Genomic DNA, 11,652 nt, shown 5'->3' with positions numbered 1-11,652 from the left:
AAAATAGATTTATCTGACTCAGAAAATTCATAAAAATTGTTGAAAATCTTAAAGGGATGCAGCACTCTTGAAATTGCTATAACATTGGATTGTAATCACAGAACCATCAAAAGTCTTGCTGCCAATAGTCCAACAGGCTTGGAAAAAAAAAACATGTTGCAAAAAAAAGATGTACATGAGCTGCCAAATATTTCAGAAGAATCAAACATGAAGTTTGCGGTTTTAAAAATTTCTGAACTTGATAGACCCTTTAAATGGTTATGCTCATCTCCCCAACTTACTGGACCTGATCGCATTTTACAAAGACAGGTCCACAGACACCTATCTAGCCACACAAGGCTACAGGGAGAGAACGAACAAAGAGAGCTACAAACAAGCGTCCGTCAGGGTGGGTTCATATGAACGATTTAAAAAAAAATATATATTGTTTTTTTATCTGTATGGTAGGCCGTAATTTTTTTTGGGATATCCATATGACATTTTTAATGGTAAAAAAATATATATTACACTAAAAAGGTACAGTTCATTTTTCTATGAAAAGTTTTCATTGGCTCCATTAAAAAAGTACACACATTGTAGGTGGTCTATTGCATCAGATATTTTTTCACACTGTGATACAGTAAGGCTGTGTGCACACGCTGCGGATTAGGTGCGGATTCATCAGCACGGATTTTGTAAAATCCGCAGGTCAAAATACCTGCGGTTTTACCTGCGGATTGCTCTGCGGTTTTGCCCTGCGGTTTTTCATCTCACCAATGGAGGAGATGGCAAACCGCAGGGGAATCCGCAGAAAGAATTGACATGTCAATTCTTTCTGCGGATTGAAAACCGCAGATAATCCGCGCGGAAAATTCCGCACCATCTGCATTGCGGTTTTTGATTCCCATAGGGAATCATGGTACTGTACACCGCAGCAAAAACTGCTGCGGGTCCGCAGCGGCCGGAACCGCAGCGTGTGCACACAGCCTTAAGGGTGTTTTACTGGATGGGAGATACATTTCTCCCAGCAGGTTAATGTTTGGCCGGGTTTTTCCCTAAAGACAGGACCTGCGATGATGTCATGGTCACGTGATCAGCCCGTTTGATGTTTACCTCACTTGTAGGAGGGGTTATGGGCTATGTAATGGAGGTTGGTGTTTGGCACATGGTGAGTGTGTCTGGAAGTTACAGGAACTTGGCTGGACTTAGCCTGAACTTGTATACAGGATCCCCGTGCTGCAGGACTATAGCAAGACTCTCAACAACCCTGGGAATGGCGCGACCTGGCAGCCGCTTAGTTAAGCCCATCCCGTGCAAGGGGTGAGTCTGGGACCAGTGGTACTCCAAGCTGCAGTATATTTATGTTTTTCATTACTTTCTGTTAACCTGCTGTTTGCAACGTGACATTAAACCACTGAAATTGGACTTTAAGCCTGTGTGTTGCCTCATTACTGCAGCCCTGCCATTATGTACCAGAACGAATCCCTACAATTGGTGGACAATGCGGGCAAACGCAGTGAGGCCAGGCTGTTTTTCTTATTTTTGATTTGTACCCCAGCCTGTGTCCTGGGTGAAACAGACCCAGGAGGGGAACTTTCCAGACATGGAGGCCACGGTCAAAATGCTCATAGAGGCCATGCGACAGCAGCAGCAGGCTACGCAGCAGCAGGAGGCCATGCGACAGCAGGCTATGCAGCAGCAGGAAACCGATCAGCAGGAAACCAATCAGCTGTTGATACAGCATATCACGACAGCGCAAACAAAAAGGAACTAATCGGGGAATCCATGATGTCCGGAAAGCGGTTCGTACAGCGGTTCCCAAAACGGACAAGTCGGACGATGTGGAGGCGGACCTGGAGATGTTCGAAGGAGTCGCTGAGAGAGCGAGAAGCTACCCCGGGACCAGTGGGCAGAAATCATCGCTCCGTTTCTGGCCCCAGGACCTACCCATGGAACAAAAAGAGCTACAGGGAGGGACTCCCCGGAAGGTAACAGGAAGGTTCCCTAAGTCTCCACCACTGGTTCGGCGAGCGGAGCCCTGGAAGGCCGCTCAGGACTTATCTGGGGAAGTAAGGAGCCCCATAATCTGCTGGCGGTGCAAGGAACCAGATCATATGAGAGCTGATTGCCCCCACCTGGCTGGGCCCATGGACACAAACTTTGGGTACCGCCAGTCTCACTATGCCGAACCGATGTGTGCAATGTGCACCCAGAAAGGTCCCAATATGGAACATTTGTGTCGGATTGAAGTGGAAGGCACCCCGGCTGTGGCCCTATTGGACTTGGAGTTTTTCTAACCCTGGTACGAGCCAGATGGATACAAACCATCGAGTATACAGATTGGAAAATAGGGGTGTTGTGTATACATGGGGACGTAAAAGACCATCCCACCGCACTAGTGGTGATAAACACGCCAGCGGGAAGGCAGTGCCACGAGGTGGGGGTTGTGACTAATCTGCTTTATGAAGTGATAATTGGAAGAGATTTTCCTTTATTTTCTGTGCTGTGGCCATCTGTTGTGCCACCCACGAAGCAACTGCCGGCACCAGAGGCAACCAGGTTACATGCCCCAGAAGTAGGGCATGAACCTGGTGGCCCGGAGGAAGAAGTGCTGGCGGTAGGGGTAACCTTCCCTTCGGTAGGGGAGAGAAAGAATTCTCAAATAGAAGTATTGGCTTTTATATCCTGGCAGCTGCATTCACACACATCCACCGCCCTGGCATTAACTCTACACTCCCCTCACTCCTTTCCTCTCCTACGTATAGCACTCACGCTCTTTTCACATTGTTAAATTGCACAGATCCAGTCAGTCCTACCATTCAACATAAGAGACGCTCTCACAAATCACTTAACCATCTGCTCACTCTTTCTATCCTCCTTCTCCTAGTCGCAGGAGACATTGCTCCCAACCCAGGTCCCCCATGTTATAGAAAGTCAAACACCCCGACTGCTACACTCAGAAACCCCTCTAATCTTATTAATATTCCCTGCATGCCATCTGTCTCTCTTAATTGTGCATTTTGGAATTCTCGCTCAGTGTGTAACAAACTCTCCTTCATTCATGACTTTTTCCCTTCTAATTCTCTTAACCTCCTGGCTCTTACTGAAACCTGGATCCAGCAGTCAGACACTACCACTGCTGCTGCTCTTTCATACGGCAGACTACACTTCTCTCATACCCCAAGATCAGACAATAGAGCAGGTGGAGGCGTTGGTCTGCTCCTATCCCCAATATGTACCTTTCAGGTTATCCCTCAACTACCCTCACTAGTCTTCCCTTCTTTTGAGGTCCATGCCGTCAGACTCTACACCTCCTTCTCCATACGAGTGGCGGTGGTGTATCGTCCTCCCGGCCCCTCCCATCAGTTCCTGGATCATTTTGCCACTTGGCTTCCACATTTTCTCTCCTGTGACATCCCTACCCTCATCATGGGAGATTTCAACATCCCCATTGCTCTTCCCCTCTCACCATCTGCTACTCACCTTTTATCTCTAACCTCCTCATTTGGCCTTTCGCAGCTTACTAATTCTCCAATGCATGAAGACGTAAACTCCCTCAACTTGGTCTTCTCTCGGCTTTGTGCAGTGGATGATTTTGCAAACTCCCCTCTCCCGCTCTCTGACCACAATCTTCTTTCATTCTCTATCAAGAACTGCCAGGCTGCTCAGGTCACCCCCACTGTCCAGACTTATAGAAACATACAGGCCATTAACACCCAGAAACTTATGAAGAACTTGCAGTCTTCATTGGCCCCTATCTCCTACCTCTCCTGTCCTGATTCTGCATTGAAGCATTACAATGAAACACGTCAAAGTGCCCTGGATGAATTTGCACCCCCTATAAATAGAACACCACAACGCAGAAGGCGACAACCCTGGCACATGGTTCAAACACGTTTCCTGCAGCGGTGCTCCAGGTGCGCCGAACGTTTGTGGAGAAAATCCAATCTACACGAAGATTTCATCCATTTTAAGTTTATGCTTAGAACATACAACACTGCCCTTCACCTCTCCAAACAAGCCTATTTCACCACCCTCATCACCTCACTGTCCAATAACCCGAAACGTCTCTTTGACACTTTTCATTCTCTACTCAACCCAAGAGTGCAGGCCCCAACCACGGAGCTCCGAGCTGACGATCTGGCCAATTACTTCAAAGAAAAAATTGACCAGATCCGACAGGAAATTATCTCCCAGTCACCTCATACCATGCACTGTCCTCCCTCCCCCACTGCATCTAGCTCACTCTCTGATTTTGAACCAGTCACAGAAGAAGAAGTAGTAAGCAGGCTCCTTGCATCTTCTCGCCCAACCACTTGCACCAGTGACCCATTTCCGTCACATCTCCTCCAGTCCCTTTCCCCTGCTGTCACCCCTCACCTAACTAAAATATTTAACCTCTGTCTCTCTTCTGGCATTTTTTCCTCCTCATTTAAGCATGCCATCATACATCCACTACTTAAAAAACCATCCCTCGACCAAAACTGTGCCGCTAACTATAGACCTGTCTCTAATCTTCCCTTCATCTCTAAACTCCTGGAAAGCCTGGTCCACTCCCGTCTTATCCGCTATCTCTCAGAAAACTCTGTTCTCGACCCTCTCCATTCCGGTTTCTGCTCTTTAAACTCTACTGAAACTACCCTCACTAAAGTCTCTAATGAGCTACTAACAGCTAAATCAAATGGTCATTACTCCATTCTAATTCTCTTGGATCTCTCTTCAGCATTCGACACTGTGGATCATCAGCTCCTCCTCACTATGCTCCGTTCCATTGGCCTCAAGGACACCGTTCTCTCATGGTTCTCTTCCTATCTCTCTGACCGCTCCTTTACTGTATCTTTTGCAGGTTCCTCCTCCTCTCACCTTCCCCTTACTGTTGGGTTTCCTCAACGATCGGTTCTAGGCCCCCTTCTCTTCTCCTTGAACACTGCCCCTATTGGTCAAACAATCAGTAGATTTGGCTTCCAGTACCATCTCTATGCTGATGACACCCAATTATACGCTTCTTCTCCTGACATCACACCAGCCTTTCTAGAAAACACCGGCGATTGTCTAAACGCTGTGTCTAACATCATGTCCTCACTATATCTGAACCTGTCAAAGACTGAACTCCTTATGTTTCCTCCCTCTACTATTGTACCTACACCCGACATTGCCATTTCTGTGTGTGGTTCCACTATTACTCCCCAGCAACAGGCCCGCTGTCTTGGGGTCATACTTGATTCCGAGCTTTCCTTTGCCCCCCACATTCAATCACTGGCTCGCTCTTGTCATTTGCACCTCAAAAACATTTCTAGAATTCGACCTTTTCTTACTTTTGACTCTGCAAAAACTCTTACTGTTTCTCTTATTCATTCTCGTCTCGACTATTGTAACTCTCTTCTAATCGGTCTCCCTCTTACCAAACTCTCTCCTCTCCAATCTGTCTTGAATGCTGCAGCCAGGATCATATTCCTCACCAATCGCTACACCGATGCCTCTACCTTGTGCCAGTCATTACACTGGCTACCCATCCACTCCAGAATTCAGTATAAACTTATTACCCTCACCCACAAAGCCCTCCATGGCTCAGCACCACCCTACATCTCCTCCCTTGTTTCAGTACACCACCCTACCCGCGCCCTCCGTTCTGCTGATGACCTGAGGTTAGCATCCTGAATAGTCAGAACCTCCCACTCCCGTCTCCAAGACTTTACACGTGGTGCGCCAATTCTTTGGAATGCACTTCTCAGGTCAATACGCTTTGTCCCCAATCCCCACAATTTTAAGCGTGCCCTGAAAAGGCATTTATTCAGACTGGCCTATTGCCTTAACACATTAACCTAATCTATCCCTGTGTGGCACAGCCAAAAGTTTTACCATAACCAGATTCCCCGCATCATGTTCCCACATGCTTTATGCATCCATTAGCCCTCAGTGTCTGTACTGTTACACACTTAACATTATGGCTGGTCCATACAATCAGGGCAACTGTTACCACCCACCTTTCATGTCTACCTCTTTCCTCATAGACTGTAAGCTTGCGAGCAGGGCTCTCTTTCCTCTTGGTATTTGTTATAATCTATGTGATTATTGTTATGCTGTAATGTCTATTGTCTGTACAAACCCCCTCTGAAATGTAAAGTGCCGCGGAATATGTCGGCGCTATAGAAATAAAATTATTATTGGCTGGAGAGGTGGAAGACTTGCCACCGGGACCAGAGTTGTCAGACTTGAAAGTAGCAGGTGACAATTTTGGTAAGGCGCAACTTCGAGACCCTACTTTGGCCTGGGCCAGAGAAAATGTACTGTTTGTTAATGGGGAATCCCAACAACCTGGGGCAGCTACAGTGTTGCCACGCTTTGAGCTGAACCAAGATTTGTTGTACCGAGTGGAGAAAATATGTGGGGAAATGGTAGAACAGTTACTGGTACCTCAGGCATATCGTAGGCTGATAATGGACTTAGCGCATGCGCATGTACTTGGGGGGCATTTGGGCCAAAAGAAAACCCTAGACAGAATTCTGCAGCAGTTCTACTGGCTAGGGGTCCATGAAGAAGTTAAACTGTACTGTAATTCCTGTCCAGTGTGCCAGGTAACCAGTCCCCAGCCTCACTTTCGGAGTCCCTTGGTGCCTTTACCAATCATAGAGGTACCCTTCGTGAGAGTGGCGATGGATCTGGTCAGGTCTCTCAATAAGTCGGCAAGAGGACACCAACACATCTTGGTAGTTCTAGATTATGCTACCCGATATCCTGAGGCCATTCCTCTGCGCCACACATCAGCTAAGCTTATAGCAAAAGAACTCATGGGTATGTTTTCGCGGGTGGGAATTCCTCCAGAAATTTTAAACAGACCAGGGAACCCCCTTTATGTCAAAAATTATGAAGGAACTCTGCCATTTGCTAAATGTTTAACAGTTGCGCACATCGGTCTATCATGCCAAACAGATGGTCTGGTAGAAAGATTCAATAAGACGCTGAAGAACATGTTAAAAAAGGCAGTTTCCAAAGATGGGAAGGACTGGGATCTCTTATTGCCATATTTGTTGTTTGCAGTGCGGGAGGTGCCTCAGGCATCTACGGGGTTCTCGAACTATTGTACGGCAGACATCCACGGGGCATACTCGATATAGCCAAAGAGGCCTGGGAGAACCAACCACCCCCCCACAAAAGTGTGATAGAACATGTTGCAAAAATGCAAGAAAGAATGGAGACAGTCCTAACCTTAGTACGGGAACATATGGAGGCAGCACAACAGTCACAGTCGGGTCTATAACCGGGGGGCTCGGGTAAGAACCTTTAGCCCTGGGGATCAGGTGTTGGTACGTTTGCCTACCGTAGATAACAAATTTCTTGCAAGGTGGCAGGGACCCTACGAGATCATGGAAAAGGTGGGGCCAGTAGACTACAAGGTACACCATCCAGGACGGAGAAAGCCAGAACAGGTTTAACATGTTAATTTGCTTAAACCATGGAAAGACAAAGAAAACCTTGGTGAGGATAGTCCGCTGCCTGCGTTTCAGATGGAGAAGGCTCTATCACCTCAGGGCGAGGCAAGAGAAGCCCAACCCGCAGTCAAAATTGCAGACACTTTGTCTCCTAGACAGGTTCAGGAGGTCCAGGAGTTCATTAGCCGAAATACAGATGTTTTTTCGGAGCTCCCCGGACGCACCTCCCTAATCCAACATGACATTGTCACGGAGCCACATGCCAATGTCCGACTAAAGCCATATCGGGTGCCTGAGGCCCAGCGACAAGCCATCTCGGAAGAGGTAAAAACTATGCTACAATGAAATGGGAAAGGGACCTTGATTGGGAAGTTGAAAAGATATATAAAAACTCGCATGGTCCTTCTGGCTGTGTGAGGGTCCAAGAAAATTCTTACAAAGTCCTTACTAGGTGGTACACCACCCCTGACACTAGAAAGAAGTGGCAGCCTGATGCACCCTCTAATTGTTGGAGATGTTTTGGGGAGCGGGGATCTTATTTACACATATGGTGGCAGTGCAAAAATATTCAACCATTCTGGAGGAAAGTGCTTAACCCCTTCCTGACATCCGACGTACTATCCCGTCCATGGGACCCGGGCCCCTATGCCCATGGACGCCCACGTGGTGAGCGCCGCTGATCGTGGCCGGGTGTCAGCTGATTATCACAGCTGACACCCGGCACAATATGTCAGGGGTGGTCACAGACCGCCCCCGACACGTTAACCCCTTGCACACCGCGATCAAACATGATCGCGGTGTACCGGGGGTTAAAGGGAAGCATCGTCAGGGAGGGGGCTCCCTCCGTGCTTCCCTGAGTCCCCCACGGCAGCGCTGCTGCGGGGGGCTCCTTTCCTGCAAGCCCCCCCGAATCCAAGATGGCGACGGGGGCCTGCAGGAAGCTGGCTTCCTCAGTGCCTGCAAAGCGCAGGCATGAGGAAGCCTTCTGCACTGCCAGTGATCTGTGAGGTGATAGATCAGCAATCTGTCACAGGACAGTGATGTCCCACCTGGGACTATTTAATAAAGTTAAAAAAAAATAAAAAAAAGTGTTAAAATAATTTAAAAAAAAAAAAAAAAAAAAAAAATCGCCAATTAGAAAAAAAAAATATTCCCCAAATAAATCCATTTTTTGGAAATAAAAAAAAAAACAAAAAAACAAAAAAAAAACCACACACAATAAAAGTACACATATTGGGTATCGCCGCGTCCGTTACAACCCACCCTATAAAACTGTCCCATTAGTTAACCCCTTTAGCGAACCCCTTAAAAAATACAAATAAAAAACGAAGCAAAAAATAATGATTTATCATACCGCCAAACAAAAAGTGTAATAACGCGCGATCAAAAAGACGCATATAAATATCCATGGTACCGCTGAAAACGTCATCTTGTCCCGCAAAAAACGAGCCACCACACAGCACCATCAGCGAAAAAATAAAAAAGTTATAGCTCGCAGAATAAAGCGATGCAAAAATAATTATTTTTTATATAAAATAGTTTTCATTGCATAAAACCGATAAAACATAAAAAAAAGACCTAAATGAGGTATCGCTGTAACCGTACTGACCCGAAGAATAAAACCGCCTAATCAATTTTACCACACGCAGAACGGTGTAAACGCACCCCCCCAAAAGAAATTCATGAAACGCTGGTTTTTGCTCATTCTGCGTCCCAAAAATCGGAATAAAAAGCGATCAAAAAATGTCACGTGCCCGAAAATGGTGCCAATAAAAACGTCAACTCGTCCCGCAAAAAATAAGACCTCACATGACTCGGTGGGTCAAAATACGGAAAAATTATAGCTCTCAATATGTGGTGATGCAAAAACTATTTTTACAATAAAAAGCGTATTTTAGCGTGCGACAGCCGCCAAACATAAAAACCGCCATAAATAGTAAATCAAACCCCCCGTTATCGAAAAATAATAAAATAAAAAAAATGTATTTATTTCCATTTTTCCATTAGGGTTAGGGCTAGGGTTAGGGCTGAGATTAGGGTTAGGGGTGTGTTGGGGTTCGGGTTGGAGTTAGAATTGGGGGTTTCCACTGTTTGGGCACATCAGGGGCTCTCCAAATGCAACATGGCGTCTGATCTCAATTCCAGCCAATTCTGAGTTGAAAAAGTCAAATGGTGCTCCTTCCCTTCCAAGCTCTGCCATGCGCCCAGTGTTTTACCCCCACATGTAGGGTATCAGCCTACTCGGAACAAATTGCAAAACAAATTTTGGGGTACAATTTCTCCTGTTACCCTTAGGAAAATAAAAAATTGGGGGCAAAAATATCATTTTTGTGGAAAAAAAAATGATTTTTTTTTCACGTCCGAGCGTTATAAACTTCTGTGAAGCACTTGGGGGTTCAAAGTGCTCACCACACATCTAGATAAGTTCCGTGGGGGGTCTAGTGTCCAAAATGGGGTCACTTGTGGGGAGTTTCAATAGTTTAGGTACATCAGGGGCTCTCCAAACGCACATGACACCCGCAGACCATTCCATCAAAGTCTGCATTCCAAAACGTCACTACTTCCCTTCCGAGCCCCGACGTGTGTCCATACAGTAGTTTTCTTCCACATATGGGGTGTCAGCGTACTCATGACAAATTGGACAACAACTTTTGGGGTCCAATTTCTCCTGGTACCCTTGGGAAAATAAAAAAATGGTGACTAAAAGATCATGTTTGTGGAAAAAATACGATTTTTTTATTTTAACGCCCGGGCGTTATAAACTTCTGTGAAGCACTGGGGGGTTCAAAGTGCTCACCACACATCTAGATAAGTTCCTTGGGGGGGGTATAGTTTACAAAATGGTGTCATTTGTGGGGGGTCTCCACTGTTTAGGTACATCAGGGGTTTTCCAATCGCGACATGGTGTCCGATCTCAATTCCAGCCAAAAACGTCAAATGGCGCTGCTTCCCTTCCGAGCTCTGCCATGCGCCCAAATAGTGGTTTACCCCCACATGTGGGGTATCAGCGTACTCAGGACAAATTGCACAATAACTTTTAGGGTCCTGTTACCCTTGGGAAAATAAAAATTGGGGTGAAAAGATCATTTTTGTGGAAAAAATATGATTTTTTAATTGTACCGCTGTACGTTATAAACTTCTGTAAAGCCCTTGTGGGTTCAAAGTTCTCACCACATATCTAGATAAGTTCCTTGGGGGGGGGGGGTCTAGTTTCCAAAATGGGGTCACTTGTAGGGGGTTTCCACTGTTTAGGTACATCAGGGACTCTCCAAACGTGACATGGCGTCTGATCTGAATTCCAGCCAATTTTGCATTGAAAAAGTCAAACGGCGCTCCTTCCATTCTGAGCTCTGCCATGCGCCGAAACAGTCGTTCCCCCCCACATATCAGGTATCAGCGTACTCAGGACAAATTGCACAATATCTTTTGCAGTCCATTTTCTCCTGTTACCCTTGGTAAAATAAAAAAAATTGAACCTGAAGTATTTTTTTTGTGAAAAAAGTTAGATGTTCATTTTTTTTTTTAAATATTCAAAAAAATTCCTGTGACGCACCTAAAGGGTTAATAAACTTCTTGAATGTGGTTTTGTGCACCTTAAGGGGTGCAGTTTTTAGAATGGTGTCACTTTTGGGTATTTTCTATCATATAGACCCCTCAAAGTGGCTTCAAATGTGATGTGGTCCTAAAAATAATATGGTGTTGTAAAAATGAGAAATCGCTGGTCAACTTTTAACCCTTATAACTTCCTAACAAAAAAAAATTTTGGTTCCAAAATTGTGCTGATGTAAAGTAAACATGTGGGAAATGTTAGTTATCAAGTTTTTTGTGTGCCGTATCTCTGTGATTTAAGGGCATAAAAATTCAAAGTTGGAAAATTGCAAAATTTTCAAAATTTTTGCCAAATTTCCGTTTTTCTCACAAATAAACGCAAGTTATTTGAATGACATTTTACCACTAACATGAAGTACAATATGTCACGAGAAAACAATGTCAGAATCACCGGGATCCATGGAAGCGTTCCAGAGTTATGACCTCATAAAGGTACAGTGGTCAGAATTGTAAAAATTGGCCCGGTCATGAACGTGCAAACCACCCTTGGGGGTGAAGGGGTTAAAATTGCAACAAGACTGTCAGCTTCCAAACCCCCCCATCCTTGAAATTGATTTTTCTAAACTGGTCAAGCGATCTTGCACAATACAAACATAAAAAAATTCTTATGTATTTGTTAGCAGCAGCCAAAATG

The 11,652-nt window shown here is 45.5% G+C and overlaps 1 protein-coding gene across 6 annotated transcripts in view; it reads right to left on the bottom strand.

Moving 5' to 3' along the window:
* The window catches only part of S100PBP (S100P binding protein), an 84,692-nt gene that overhangs the window by 52,123 nt on the left and 20,917 nt on the right, over positions 1-11,652 (bottom strand). The gene's annotated exons all lie outside the window — the stretch shown is intronic.

This window comes from Dendrobates tinctorius, unplaced genomic scaffold, assembly GCF_039654945.1.
Source record: "Dendrobates tinctorius isolate UK_male_01 unplaced genomic scaffold, ASM3965494v1 ptg000183l, whole genome shotgun sequence".
Classification (NCBI taxonomy): Eukaryota; Metazoa; Chordata; class Amphibia; order Anura; family Dendrobatidae; genus Dendrobates; species Dendrobates tinctorius.
The sequence above is the reverse complement of the archived record's forward strand: the minus strand, read 5'-3'. Positions and strand labels throughout refer to the sequence as shown.